Below are 16203 nucleotides of genomic sequence, written 5' to 3'. Positions count from 1 at the left end.
TTATATTGAAGACATCATCACAAATCACAAAGGAAGAAATTATGTTAAATTTTGTGATTAAATTTGTGCCATATTGCAGCTAAAATAAGACGGCCTCCATTTTGGAGAAGTCAAAAGTGAGTATAGTACTAAGTACTAACCTACTATTTTAATGTAGTAGATTAGCAAGACTCACTACCTTTTATGTTTGTGCAGCCGATAGTGATACAAGCCTACTTTGGCTGATGGTATTTAACATATTAGGTTCTAAGATACTTATGCTAAAGCAGAAAGCCCTTCGATTCGCAACAAGAATCTGAAAGAGGAAAAGGATTATTAGACAAAGCAACCTTGTGCAAATATTTCTTCAGCCGGACAACAATTTAATGTTGACCATGTGCCGGTGTGCTTTCTGTATCTAGAAGGCCACAATGTAATATCTTTCATCAAAATTACATACAAGATCAACAATAGGAATGTCAATAAGTTGCAGGAGTTAATACTTCTAAGTTGATGTTTCCTCTTTTGTACTATTTTTTGAGCTGACAATAATATATTTTTCTAAGTTGATTCTTATACGTAGTAATATATTTCTTGGTATAATCAATACCTTGTTAATATGTATGTTGTGTGGTACATTGCCATTCGTTTTCAAGCGCATTGACTACGTTGCGGCATTTTGCCGCACATTCTTGAGTCTCTCTCTATATTTATTATTATTATTATTATAAAAGTACATTTGAGATGAAATTGTCTAAATTATCCTTATAATATGAAAGACTTCTTTGCCAAGAAAAAAAAGGTATATTTGTATACGGTCGAAATCGGGCTCGACTATTGCACGACAGGTCGGGCTCGAAACGCGAAGGGTTGAAGATCGACCCCGAGTCTCATCGAACCAGAACACGAGGTCAGAATGTCCGTCCTCGAGAACATTGAGCCCATGATCCCGGAATCGACCCTAACCCCGAATAAGCTCGAGAAAACATTGTCGGAATAACCAATAGAAGACCGAAATAACAGAAGGCCGAAATATCCGTAACCGGCCGGATATTTCGGCGGGAATCTCGGCACGTATCAATAAAGAACTGGAAAATCAGCAAACCAGGAGATTTTTACCTTTTATATAATTGTACCTAAAATAGGAATCCCATACTATATAAAGGGGGTCTGATTACCTGTAAAACACATTGTAACACGCATCCAAAAGTAAAATATTATTATTCTCGTCAAGTTCTTGTTATTCTCTTGTTGTTTCTGTTCTGATATCAAAAAAAGCATTTTTGGATCGAGGGTGATAAACCTTCAAGGCTGAGACTGTTCAACTTATGTAGTTAGCATTTACTTTTCCATTAATTACTTATTTCAATTGCAATATGATTTGTCGTTTAGTATCAAATTAAATCACGTATCCTTAAAACCACTTATAAATTCAATCGTTATCCGATTTTGAGGGTAAGTATGGAAAATTGACTAAGTATGGAAAAAGTGCGGATCGCACAATTTTGGACGCTACAGCAGAAGGCAAATGTGGCCGCACAACTTGAGATGGAAAAATACAAACTCTCTGAAGTTTGTTTGTCAGAGAAACAGCCAAAGTGTGGCCGCATAACGAATTCTGTGGTCCGCACCAAAATCTGCGGTCGCATAGCTAAATCTGCGGATCGCAGATCATCAAAAGGAAGTGTAACACTAGATAACAGAGTGCGGACCGCAGAAGGAATTCTGCGACCGCACTCGTCTCTTGATTCCTTAACCAGACCCATTGTGTATAAATGGTAACTCTAAGGCTACTGTTGAAACTTTCCATTCTCTAAGAAATCAAACTAAATTTTGCACGCATCTGATTTAATCATCTACCACCTAATTACGCATATGTGATCATTCCATAGCACCACTTCATCATTGGTATGTTCAAATTATTTCTAGGATTCTTCAATTTTCTTAGTTTAATGTACAATTTGTTAGTCAGTTTAGACCATTTGTCAATTTCATAACCATGTGGGGGTTAAGTTGTGTGGGTTAAATCTTACTTGATATTTAGGGAGTGGGTAGGTTGATTATCATGTTTAGTTGCTATCACCATATCCAATTTGTGCTTAAATCGAAAACCTATAGGACTCTGCCCGATTGCATTTCGAAATGTGCGGTCCACAGATCAGGCCAATTTCTGTCATCAGAGAGTTGGCACTTTTGAAAAGTTTCATGTGCGGCCGCACTTGCAATTGTGCGGACCACACTTTAATTTTGCGGTCGCACTCAAAATTGTGCAGACCGCAGTTTCATTATTGTGGCCGCACTTTAAAAGTGTGTGGTCTGCACAACCCAGGTTGCGTCCGCACTTGAAATTGTGCGGACCGTACTTCCCCACCTTGCAACATATTTTGTTCTGTGACTTTCTGTTTATGTGCAATTGAATTGGACCGAATCATGTTGTTATTTGTTACAGAAAATGGTTAGATCACGAAGTCGTGGTGATACATTAAAGGGGAGGGGTGAACCTGCCAGAGGCAGAGGCAGAGGCAAAAGCAATTTACCCATCACCCTCCAAAGAGTAATTAGTAAGAAAGTCATAATAGGCCAAGGAAGATAGCCCAAGCCCTCCGAATCTAGTTCATATGCCCTGTCTAGGGAAGCTTCGGAGGGCAACTCAGTGTAAGAGCAGTCTACTGTGCAATCACAACCACAACAGCCAAAAGGCAGATACAAACTTAGAGACGAGCCTTCCTCCTCTGAGAGCTCTTCCGAGGGTTCGGAAGGTGACAGTCAGGCTTCAGAGCCCTCATCCACACATGTCCCTGATGCGCCTGCTACTACAGTGGATGTTGATGATATTCTAGATGATGGCCAAGGGGGTGATACCAGAGTTGCGGGCCTTGAGAGATCGAATAAGAAAGAGATTTGGGAAGATAGGTTTGTCAGTCTGACTGCTTTCACAAGCTTCCGAGGGTGGTGGCCAATGAGATCGCTCACTCTTGAGTATCAGTTCATGATAAAGGTGGTAGATGTGGTTCACCAAAAGTATGGTAGATGCCAAGGAATACTTAGTCCGAGAATTTTATGCCAACGTGGCGCATATAAAGAAAGGGACCAAGGTAACAAAAGTGAGAAATCTAAAGGTGCGATTCGATCAGAGCACCCTGAACACATATTTAAGTTTTGAGGATGTGGAGCCTGTGCAATACCTGAAAAAGTTAGTACTAGGAGATGTAGTTCGACCATGGCTAGCTGAGATTCTTACAGCTCCGGGGCTGCCTCCAGCATGGATCACAGCAGGGGTTCCCCTTCAGTGGAACACCCTAAATTTTGAGGCAAAGGTATGGCAAACATTCGTGTATAGCAGACTAGACCCGTGACAAAATGAAACAAATCTTCCAATTCAGCTGGCAGTGTTAGTCGCTTCTATCATGGCCGGGTACCCAATCAATGTGGGTGCCGTGATATCGGCCAACATGTTTGTGGTCGCCAGACAAGGTGACACCTCCTACCCGTATCCCAACACTATCACTGAGTACCTTACGGATGCGGGTGTGGAGCCGAGGGATTTTGATACCAAGGTGCGGGCGAAGAAGCCCTTCTCATGGTATTCTTTGATGGGTGGTGGAAACCCAAAGAAACAGGACCAACCCTCTACTACGGCAGGCCAGTCTGATGAGCCCGTCGGGGTAGCTGATGAGACAAGTTATATGCCATCCACTTTAGCAGAGCATGTTGATGGTGCAGCAACTATGCCTCCACCTCCTTTTTCAGGTCCCTCAGCATCAGTGCCTTCCACATCGGCTTTGAAGCCGGTGCCCATGCCCGCTCATCCACTATCTGTGCGGCGAGTCTCCCAAATACTAGCGAGCCTCAACAACTGGATGCAGACAACCACTGCAAAGCTGTCTTACATATCCAGTGTTGTTGCAGAACAATCATCTACTCCGGCACCTCAGATTCCTCTGATAGTGGAGGATACATTGAAGAAGATCTTGGAGAACCAGACTACCATCATGAACACCTTGGTAGCACACAGAGCAGTGATTGAGGAGATAGGGAAGCAGGTGAAGAAAATGAAGAAATCCCAGGCGTTCAAAAAATCAGTTGACAGGCTGAGGAGAGAGGTGACCAAGATAGCAGCAGCTGGTGATCTTTCATTTTATATGCTTATGGAGTCAGACCCACCATCACCAGCAGATCCGGCAGCACCATCATCTCCAGTGGCACCAGCTGGCCAGTCTGAGGAGCCAGACCTGGCTGCTGACATTGCTGAGGCAGTGCGCCAGATGTTCACCAATCCATTTACTCCCAGAGCCGATGATGAGATTCAGTTAGAGGAGACTGAAGGCGGTGACACTGCTATACACTCTATATAGTCTCTCTGTTCTCTCTTGATGTATATATTATCTCTTTTCTTTTCTCATTATGTATATTTGTTATCTTCTTTATTCCGTTTTCTTATTAATCTATGTTTAATCTAATAGCTTCTTTTTATGTTTTAGTGAACAATAAGCCTTTGATTTTCTTAATGCCACGGTTCTTTCCAAAGATTACTTTTGTATGAACCGGATGACTCTTCCTAACGATGGATGGTGTGGCAACCTTCTTAAGAGATTGAGTCTGTTTTTGGTGTTTAGGTAAGAATAGTAGTAATAATGAATAAAAAGACCTAATTGAGTCAGGCTCGAAGAGTAAAACATGCTTCACTTGGAATTAACACACTTAACTAAGTGCTTACAGTTAAAAATAAGTTTTTTGGAAAAATCATCCAAACTACATGCATGTGGTAGACGCCAAACAATAAAATAAGCTTTGATAAGACTGTGGCCTAGCTTATCGGAGAGCATAAATCGGGTAGATATACTTAAGACTTCTACGATTTTTTCAACTGAACCACCACCATAATCCTAAAATTTCATATATTTCATCACTATCAATTGTCGTTGTAAAGCTAAGTTTGCTCACGTCACAAATAGTACAGTACATTAATCAATAACAAATATGAGTAATAAATCCATAAAGATACATATAAATTAAACCCATTAATTGAATTGGAAGAAATTTATAGAGTTGAGAAATGCAAAAACTAGGGTTGTTGGAGGAGAACTGCAAAAGAAATGACATAAGAGCCAATACATACCAGTCTTCTGATTCTCTGCTAAATATTGTCTACGGTGCTGATGAGAGCAGCCATTGTTAGTCGTCTAACTCCTTTTGACGTATATGAAAAATTATACTACATAACATAAAGAAAGATAAGGTATGAGAAGGATAGTGTGTACGCAGACCTTACCCCTACTTTGTGAGAAATATACCAAAAATATTTATTTTTTCTTTATATTTGTGCATTTTAGGATTTAAATAGATTAAAGTATAAATAAAGGTGGATGGATTAGGCCAATGATATATATGGTTTAACTGAATTGGGCCAAACGTAGACCAAATTAGTGGCCCAATGGCACTCGGTTCGGATTAGGCCAGCCAGGGAGGTGAGATAAACGGCGTAGTTTCATGGTGAAACTACGTCGTTTCATTTAGTCATTTTGCGATCAAATCTCAGCCCTCTATTGTTCTATGATCCAATGGCTCTCATTCACTCTCCATCCCCAATATTTAATGCCTAAAAATTTGAAATTTTGTCTCATTATTTCCCCTTTCCCCTTCTTCCTCTCCTCTCTCCTCTCCCCCCCCTCTCTTAGCCGCCGTTGCTTCTCCGACCACTGCCCACGCCCTCAGCCTACCGGAAATCACCCACTGGCGGATGAGCACCGCCAAACCACCCCAAACTTTCACCCCATCCTCATCTCAACTTTCTATCTCCAAATCCAATCCCCAAATTCCCTAAATCTCTTTCTATCCTCACGAATCCCATTTTGGCCGAAACCCTAGCCTTTATTTCTTTTCAAATTGGTCAACTTCTAGCCATCCCCACCCCATGAAACTCATATACGGATGTATCTCCATTTGATTTATCTTTTGACATTGGTTTCAACCCCAAACTGCAACGTTTCCATTTCCCGGCAAGCTCGCCGGTGACCACATGTCCGCCAGTTCTGCTTTCAGCATTTTTTTCCATCTCAAAACGCCCGTTTCTTTTTAGCACGACTCTGCAATGCAATAGTTTCAGCGTGTGCTAAAAAGAAACGTCTGTTTTAAGGTCGGACAACCACCACGTGATATCGTCGGTAACTTATCGTTATTCACACTCTGTTTGGATCATTGTTATCCATCGTTTCATAATGTATTGTATCGTATCGTATTGTATTGTATTATTTTATGAATACAACGTTTGATTAAATTGTATTATTTGTTATTGTTAAATAACATTTTGTTGTTTGGTTTGACTATTGAATTATACTGTAACTGATAAGTTTACTAAAATATCCTTAATTATTTTAAATATTAAATTTATCAAGAATTATGCATAAAAATAATTTAAGAAAATCCCTTTCTACTAAAATAAAAAATTAACTATCATTAGAAAACAAATAATAAAGAACGATGATAGAGAAACAAACGAAGACCGTGCACTTGCCGAACAAAGGAACGAAGATAAATAAGTAACACTTTGCACACTTGAAAACAACTACTTTAGAATTGGAGTTAAAATCAAAGTAGGAGAAAAACAAAACAAAAGAAGGCAAAACCTATTCTTACTACCTTTGACGTTGGAGTAGGGAATAGTAAGCGGCAAAAGAAAAAAAGGGACGAAGACAAAGTAAGTTAAATGCTAGAGATTTGGAGTTAAAAAAAAAGTAAAGGGTAAAATATAATTTTAAAGTAATAAGTTAGGGCATAATTGGAAAGATAAATAGGAAACAGTCCTACCACACCAAATCGGTTGTTTCAAAAAATGAAACTTTTCAATACAACCAATTTTAACAAAACAATCAAAACAAACTTTGTTTTGGGATAACATATAATACGATACAATGGATAACAACCATCTAAACAAGCTGTCAAACCTCGATGTTCCTGAATATTGGTATAAAATCAAAATCTAATCCTTTGCTCCTATGTTTATGTTAGGACCTAAATAATCAGGCATCATGCGGGAGTTAGTAAAGCAAACCTTGAACGACGATAAATCCAACAACAAAAGAGAAATCTACCAAAAGAGACACAAACATTTAACGTGGTTCGGTCAATTGATCTACATCTACGGCGAAGATGAGCAATCCACTATATACAAGAGAGTACAAATATATTAGTTATTATAATTTCCTTCTACTAGAAGGAAAACCCAATTATGGTAATATGTTGTCCTTTCCTTCAAAAGATAGGAAACCAAATATGATAAGAAAACTAATACAATACCTAACAGTTTCTGTCACTGTTAGCCGTAGGTTTAATATTAGTTTCGTGTTTAATCCATGTTGTTTAACGTAGTTAGTTAATGTAATAGTAGTCAGTTTAGTTGACTGTTAGGTTTTAAGTTTGGTTCGATTTCGATAGCATTTAGTACTTTGTTTTTATCTTCTAGTTTATTTGCTTCGCTATTAATCTTTGTGTTAATCTGTTTTGCTAGTCGTTAATCCGTGATCAGGAATCTGTACTGAATGATAATCAATAGTGTTAGTGGTTCAGTGATTATTTGAATCATGTATTAGTTAGTCGTTTAGTTCATCATTACGTTTTCGTTTAGTTAATCATTTTTATTAATCACTTCATTGTGAATACATGTTTGTTGGCCTTAATGTTTGTTTGTGTTTCCAGACGTTAACTGAAATTCAATGTTTCAGGACTCAAACTAAAATCTCAACCCCAATTCCCTCTTTTAAATTCTGCCAATACGGTTATAAGTTAGAGTTGAGGGTGTGATTTCTGATTTTCCTTCTTGTATAATTCATGGTATTTAGAGCTTAGTTTATTATGTTATCCTTGTCAAATAGCATAATAAGTTAATAGTTTATCTAGTAATCATGCATGATTGTTTCTGGTTATTTGCAAAGAGAATTAATTGGTTATTTGCTTTGATTAATTAGCTTATATTTTTGTTTAGTTAGCACTTGTTTGGCTGAGATTAGTTGTTTAACTGTTAACACAGAAGTTGGAAAATAAGAGGAAAAGGAAAGGGGGTACTTGAGTGTAGGGCCTTTATTAGGTTGTTTCTACTGTTAGGGGACTGTTTTGAAGCATAATACTCCAAAATCTGTCCACAATTCGTAGAGAAAACTGTTCATTGGATAGATTTCTGGTTTTGGACATACTTTTGGTCTAAATCTATCATTTTGGACAGATGTTTTGGCTAAACAAGAGTCCTTCACCTCTCCTTCTTTCCACACATTTTATCACAGCTTTGACACTCAAAAAAGAGCACATATCTTTGAGAAAAATCAGCAGCCGCATACATATAGTAAGCTGAAATTTCAGAGCTTTAATTTGTGAGTATTATTTGTGTGCAAAGTCTTTGGGAAAACAAAAAGATCTGTTAAGTAATTTCTGGGGTTACTAGTTGCTAGTTCAAGTGCTTTCTTGCTGGGTTTCTGGGAAATTCTTGGGGTCTGCTACTGCTGTTTTTTGCTGTCCGTTTGGTGTTGCTGTTGGTGCTGTGAAGTTCTGCTGCTCAGAGTAACTCCTTTGCTGCCTTTTGAAAAGTTTTTCTGCACTAGGTAACTTCACTACTTCTGTAGCTTAGTTCTTAGTTATATAAAGCTATAGTGATGATGTGCCGGAATATGTTTTGAATGGTTACATGGTTCTTTGAATGGAATGCTGATTCGAGTCTGCTCATGTATTTTAATTCGGTCTTTCTGGTTATTTATGGTAGTTTGAGACGCTGCACCCATGGATGATAAAAATATGTCATAGAATAAGTTTTCAGCTCCATGTATTTGCTTTAAGTGTTTAAGGTTCCTGTAAAACTAAAGACAACATCTGTATTTGCTTCCATTTGTGGTTTTAGTACGGGTGCGGTTAAAAGTTTCATCAGTTTAATAGAATTTTGGTTTGAAGAATTCAAGAAGTTATCTTTTAATCTTTGTAGAAGCTGGTAATGACTAATGATGTCTAATATTTGTTAGAAGACAAGGCAACATTTTTATCCATGGGATTCGAGTGACTTGGTGAATAAGGTTTAAAGAATAACAGTTTATTTGCTTTCGTTAGATTCTATTGAACACTCTTGGCATTAACATGGATTACTAGTGTTAGGCTTAGTGTACATACATCAGATCTAATGATGGGTGAGTAACGGAGTATATATTCATGCTGAAGCACGCATGAACCCGTAGTAGAAGACTCAATTTTTTTTATCTTCCTATACAATATTTGAAACTTTATTACCCTCCCTACTTAAGTTTCAGTTTAATTACATACGCATATATAATTTACTAATTATATACACTTTAGGAATTAAATGAGTATCCTTTTATATTAGAAATTGAATAGAAAATCAATTGTTTTCCATTATTTTTCTCTCTCCCTCCTGCGCTCTCTCTCTCTCCGTCTCTCTCTCCTGCGCTCTCTCTTTCTCTTCGTCTCTCTCTGTCTCTCAATCTAGCATTCTCTGTTCTTTCCCCAATTTTTCTTCCTCTAGTCTCCTCTATTTTTTTACCCTTTCATGTTGTATATATTTTTAATGGAATTCAATCGTTTTACTATAGAGTTTTAACTTAGCAATTTTCTTTCATGTTGCACAATTGGTATTCAAATTGAAATTGTCAATCAATAAATTTTGAAGGTGTTTGACTCTCCACCATTGACAGCCATTAAAAAGCTTTGAAACTTTGAATTCGAATTTGAGTTTTCAAAAATCATTATTTGTTTGGATTGGGTGTTGTTGCAAACAATTGAGAATATTTTTTGGAGTTTATCAATTTTGAGGGTGTTTGGTGAAGATTAGACTTGATTTTGGCTGAATTTCAGATTGAAACTCAAAGAAGAAGAAGAAGAACACATGACATACAATATACTTATGAAATTGTAGTAAAGTTGTAGTATAATTGTATGTAAATTGTATTTTGTTGTAGTTATATATATATTTTTTATTTGAATGTTGTATGAAAATTAAAAAATAGTTGTATAATATATAAATCATTGTATAAAATTTATATTTAAGTTATCGATACTATCTTTTACATAAAGTTGTTGATATGTATCAACATTGTATTAAGAGAGTAAGTTTTGATTGGAATTTTAGAGAGGAAGAAGCACACACCTCATACAAAATATATACAAATCAGATACAAAATATACAAAAAATATATTGTTTAAAATTTATATTTAAGTTGTATGATATTGTAGTTGTATTTAACCTAGTTAAATACTGTATAAAAATTGTAGATAAATTGTAAATAAGTTGTATAATATATAATTAGTTGTATGAAATTTATTTTTACTATGTATAAATCATATACAAAATAAACAAAAGACATATTGTATAAAATTGTATAAAAATTGTATTTAAGTTGTATGATATTGTAGTTGTATTTAACTGGGTAAATATAATGTATGAAAATTGTAGATAAGTTGTATAATATATAATTAGTTGTATGAAATTTATACCAATAGTTTTTCTTAATTTTAAAAACTTGTTTAATAATTTATATCACTCTATGATTGATGGAGTATTCCATGAGATAGAATGAGTACAAAAATACTAGACGAGTGTGCATCAATTGACCTTTCCACAAGTTTGTGGCCATTCTTTTTTCTTTTTAAAATTTTCTTTTCTTTATTTGCTATGGGACCAATCTTGCAGTTCCTAAAAAATAAAATTTTAATCAATCTGCATACTCCCCACAATTTTATCGCTAACTCGATCTTACACGAAGACACAAGTTTTCCCTTCTTTAGTGTTAACTTTCTTCATATGTTAAAAGTTCCTATAAGGTCACTCCTTGTTTTATTTATTAATTTGTCCCAAGAATTATTGTTGCATTGTTGCATCCTTTAAAGTTCGATCCCTAAAAAGAAAGATGACAACTTCAACAGTATCTCATGGCTTTGACGAATGTATCACGAAATAATTATAAAACAGAAATCTCTAAATACAAGTTCGATCTAGAGAGAAGAGGGGAGAGAGGAGAGAAAAAAAGGAAAATGGCGTAACTAAATCCCTTGATTGAAGGCACTAATAATGGATTGAGAGCCTTTTAAGGTGGAATGTATATAATTTATAAGTAATCTTTGTTTAGGACGGGTAATATATAAAATTAGAACAATTTTAATAAATAAGTTTCAAATATTGTATAGGAACGAAAAAATCCTAAGGCGAAATAACGTGTTTTTCTTTAGTGAATTGTTTAATACACTAAAGGTTTCGAAGTAATCAGGTTATCTTTAATAAATGGAAATTATGTTGGCAATGATGTTTAGGGGTGTTCATGGTTCGGTTTGGATCGGGTTTTTCCTAAAAAGAAACCAAATCAAGTAAGTTGGTTCTTTAAATATTGGAATCAAACCAAACCAATTAAGTCGGTTTTTTATTGGTTCGGTTTCTATCGATTTTGGTCGGTTTTTCAGTTTTTTAGGTTATTTATCATTTTTTAAAAAATTACGAGACATACACTACCAAACACATATTTCAGAGACTACTATCAAACCAATTGCACTTTGAGAAATCTATCATTTACCAAGATATATTGATGATAATTGAATCAAATAGTGATGAATAATTTGAGTACTCAATTAAAAATTGATTATTTTTAACATGAAATAAATTCTTGTACTTAGCAAAAGAAACTACCAACCAAACTAGAATGTAAAGGCAAAGAATTAGATTATTATAATAGAAAAAAACTAGACTAAAAATATAAACGACTAATATGTACCATAAAATTTTAGAAACTATATATATATATATATATATATATATATATATATATATATATATATATATATATATATATGTCGGTTTGATTCGGTTTTTTCGGTTATTTTTTGATAAATTTGATCGGTTTTTAAAATTCAAAATCAAAATCAAACCAAACTCAAAAAGTATCGATTTTTTTGATCGGTTTGGTTTGGTTTTTTATGAACACCCCTAAATTGATGTTAATTAAAGTTTCGAGTGAGTAGAAATGGGCTACAGATGGTGGCCTAAAGAAGTGTGAGGTCGTTTTAAGTATTTGGCCCAGAATAACTCTGCCAAGCCCAACAAGAACCAAACCCATAAGCTTGTCTATTCTCATGAACTAATAAAGGCCCAATGCTAAAGATATCAAAAGAACGGGCCAGCAGTTTAAATACTCAAATAGCTGGCCCATTTTCTTTTAAATTGGTCAATACCAATAACAGTTGGCCCATTTTCTTTTGATAACAAAGCTGCCCATGCTTTAAAATAACAAGTTGGACCAAACTCTCAAGTGCAATAATATCTACCTCTCTCTCTCTCTCTCTCTCTCTCTCTCTCTCTCTCTCTCTCTCTCTCTCTCTCTCTCTCTCTCTCTCTCTCTCTCTCTCTCTCTCTCTCTCTCTCTCTCTCTCTCTCTCTCTCTCATATATATATATATATATATATATATATATATATATATATATATATATATATATATATATATATATATATATATATATAAAGTTGGGAATTGGCCAGCTGATGTAGCATCCCTATATAGCCAGCTTTCATATTTGTCTTTTTCTGTTTTATTTTTTGAATTTTTTCTGTTATTTCACTGCACTTCATTTATTTCTAATAATATTTTATAGCCCATTACTCAAATAATAAATACTACTTAACGGCCCAAAACATTAAGCCCAATAGCCGTTTAGTTTTCCCCTTGGGACTTTTTCCTTCCTATACAATATTTGAAACTTATTTGAAACCTACAATTACATATTGGACAATTCAACCTCTAGTGAAGCGAGTCTCTGTATGGAAGAATTGACCTCAAAACTTTTGGGGATCGCGTTTTCAAGAGTAAGCCTGCCACGACCCGAAATTTCCCACCGACGGGACCGTGATGGCGCCTAACATTCACTTGCCAGGCAAGCCTACGTTAGAGAATCATTAAACCCTTTCCTTATTTCTATTAAGTAAATAACAATAATTAACTAAAATAAAATATAATAAGTGCGAAATATCATAAAACTGTATTAATTACTACCACCCGGATCTGGAGTCACAATTCACGAGCATTCTAGAATTTACTACAAGTAATAGTCTGAAAGAAATACAACTGTCTGAATGAAAGAAAACAGTAGGACATAAAAAGATAGACGGGGACTTCAAGGTCTGTGAACGCCGACAGATCTACCTTGAGTCTCCGGACATCAAACCAATAGCAAATCTCGATCAACCTGAGCCGGTATCAAAATCTGCACAAAAAGTGCAGAGTGCAGCATCAGTACAACCGACCCCCATGTACTGGTAAGTGTCGAGCCTAACCTCGACGAAGTAGTGACGAGGCTAAGGCAAGGCACCTACAATCAACATATACAATTTAACAGTGTATACACAAATAACATGAATGAAGAACTAAACAGGAAATGTCGGGAGGGGAAACATACTGAGGGGAATACAAGATAAAGAACTACAACAAAATGATCACCCGAGCAGTCAATATACCATTAATCAACATGAATAGTGAATACAGTAAAGAAAAAATGCACGACATCACCCTTCGTGCTTTTACTCTCAATCTCACCATAAAATTAATAGAAACGACACGGCATCATCCTTCGTGCTTTTACTCTCTTATCATGGCACGACATCACCCTTCGTGCATTAACACTCACAATATGGCACGACATCACCCTTCGTTCGTTAACACTCATAATATGGCACGGCATCACCCTTCGTGCATTAACACTCACAATATGGCACGGCATCACCCTTCGTGCATTAATACTCACAATATGGCACGGCATCACCCTTCGTGCATTAACACTCATAATATGGTACGGCATCATCCTTCGTGCATTAACACTCTCCCTTACCATAATGTAATGCATAAATAATAACAGGGAGATAGAATAACAAGTACAAACCTTACTTCAACATTTGATTCCATATTATCAATCTCAGCTTGGAATTAAAACTCAATTATCACCAAAAAAATTCCGTAAACATGATAAGAACGATAATTTGAACAATACTAGTATAACACGTAGCAATTTAACATAGGAAAAGACAATATAAGAAAAACAGAGAAACATGGAAAAACAGGTAAATTTGGCGGCGCATAGGTACTCGTCACCTCACATATACGCCGCTCACATGAATTTCACTTAGCAAATAATCTAAGGTTCCTAATTCCCTCAAGTCAGGGTTAGACACAACACTTACCTCGCTCCGAAGGCCACTTAATTCTCAATCACAGCTTTTTCCTTTGGAATTCACCTCCAAACCACTCGTATCTATTCAAAAATGACTCAATAATATCAAATATTGCTAAAGGAATCAATTATATTGCATAAATTAAATTTTCCAATTTTTTCTCCAAAAAGTCAAAAAATTGACCCCGGGCCTGCTTGGTCAAAACCCGAGGTTCGGACCAAAATATTTTTACCCATTCACCCCCGAGCCCGAATATGTAATTAGTTTTGGAATCCGACCTCAAATTGAGGTCTAAATCTCCAAATTCCCGAAATCCCTATTTTCTACCCTAACCCCTAATTCTACCATGAAAACTCTAGATTTTAGGTTGAAAATTCAAGAAATGTAATGGGTAATTGAAAGAAAATAGTTTAGAATCACTTGCCAACAATTTGGGGAAGGAATGACTTGAAAAATCGCCCCTCACCGTTTGGTTTTGAGAAAAAAAATGAGTTTTTTAGCAAAATTCCCGTTTTGGATTCTGTTAAGTGCTGGGCGACAGTGTTCATCGCGTTCGCGAGAGCACTGTCGCGTTCGCGAAGTGTATGGCCTACCAAGCCTTCGCGTTCGCGAGACAGTGCTCGCATTCGCGTAGGCTACCCTTCCCTGGTCTTCGTGTTCGCGATGAAGAAAAGGCTGACTCCCTCTCCCAGTGCCTAACGCTACGCATTCGCGATGGGCTTGTGTTCGCGAAGGGTAATGCCCCCATCGCTTCGCGTTCGCGACCAAGCCTTCGCGTTCGCGAAGAAGAAATACTCATCTGCCCAGTTTACTCTTCGCGTTCGCGAGAGTACCTTCGCGAACGCGAAGAAGGACATGCAAGAACATAGATTCTGCAGAAAAAATCAGATTTCCAAAGTCCAAAACATCTCGTGGCCTATCCGAAACTTACCCGAGCCCTCGAGGCTCCAAATTAAACATGCACACAAGTATAAAAATATCATACAGACCTGCTCACGCGATCAAATCACCAAAATAACACCTAGAACTCTAAATTTAGCACCAATTCAAATGAAATTTTTAAGAACACTTTAAAATCCATAACTTCTCAACTGGACGTCCGAATCACGTCAAATCAACTTCGTTTCTCACCAAATTTCACAGACAAGTCTTAAATATCATAATAAAACTGTACCGGGCTCCGGAACCAAAATACGGACCCGATACTAACAATGTCAACTATCAATCAATTCTTAAAAATAAATAATTTTTAAACTTTTAATTTTCATCAAAAATTTATATCTTGAGCTAGGGACCTCCGAATTCGATTCCGAACATACACCCAGGTCCCATAATTCGATACGAACCTACTGGGACTGTCAAAGCTCGGATCCAGGCCCGTTTACCAAAACTGTTGACCGAAGTCAACTAAAATCAACTTTTAAGGCAAAAATTCTTATTTTCATTAGTTTTCAACATAAAAGCTTTCCAGAAACCTGCTCGGACTGCGCACGCAAAACGAGGAGGGTAAAATGAGATTTTTAAGGCTTAAGAGCGTAGATTCGAGTTCTAAAACATAAGATGACCTTTTGGGTCATCACAAAGCCTCCTAAGAAAATTCAGAATAAGGAACGGAAACATCCACTTGTCTCTGAGCCCACTAAGAAGAGACTGAGGATTCATGAAGAAAGTGTTCTTACTTTGGAAACGTAGGAAGGAGGGGGAGTTTACTAGCTAAAAACAAAGGGAACTAGGGCTTCTTATGAAGCCATGCTCTCTATAATTCGGTACCTTTTATGTGGAGGACAACCCCTCAACATTGTGACTGCGGCAGCTGATGAGATCTTAGCTGTGCTAAAGAATGATAAGTATTATTAACTTCAACAACCTTGACAAGAAAATGCTTCAAATTGAGAAGCTGTTGAATACATTATACTCTTCATCTCTCTTTGTCATAATTACCTATTTTAAGAAAAGAATAATGCATGGTACAACATCATACAAATTAAAAATAAATTTCATACAAATTTAATACAAAATTTAAT

This window comes from Nicotiana tabacum, chromosome 12 (assembly GCF_000715075.1).
Source record: "Nicotiana tabacum cultivar K326 chromosome 12, ASM71507v2, whole genome shotgun sequence".
In the NCBI taxonomy this organism is placed as follows: domain Eukaryota; kingdom Viridiplantae; phylum Streptophyta; class Magnoliopsida; order Solanales; family Solanaceae; genus Nicotiana; species Nicotiana tabacum.
Note: the sequence above shows the minus strand (reverse complement) of the source record.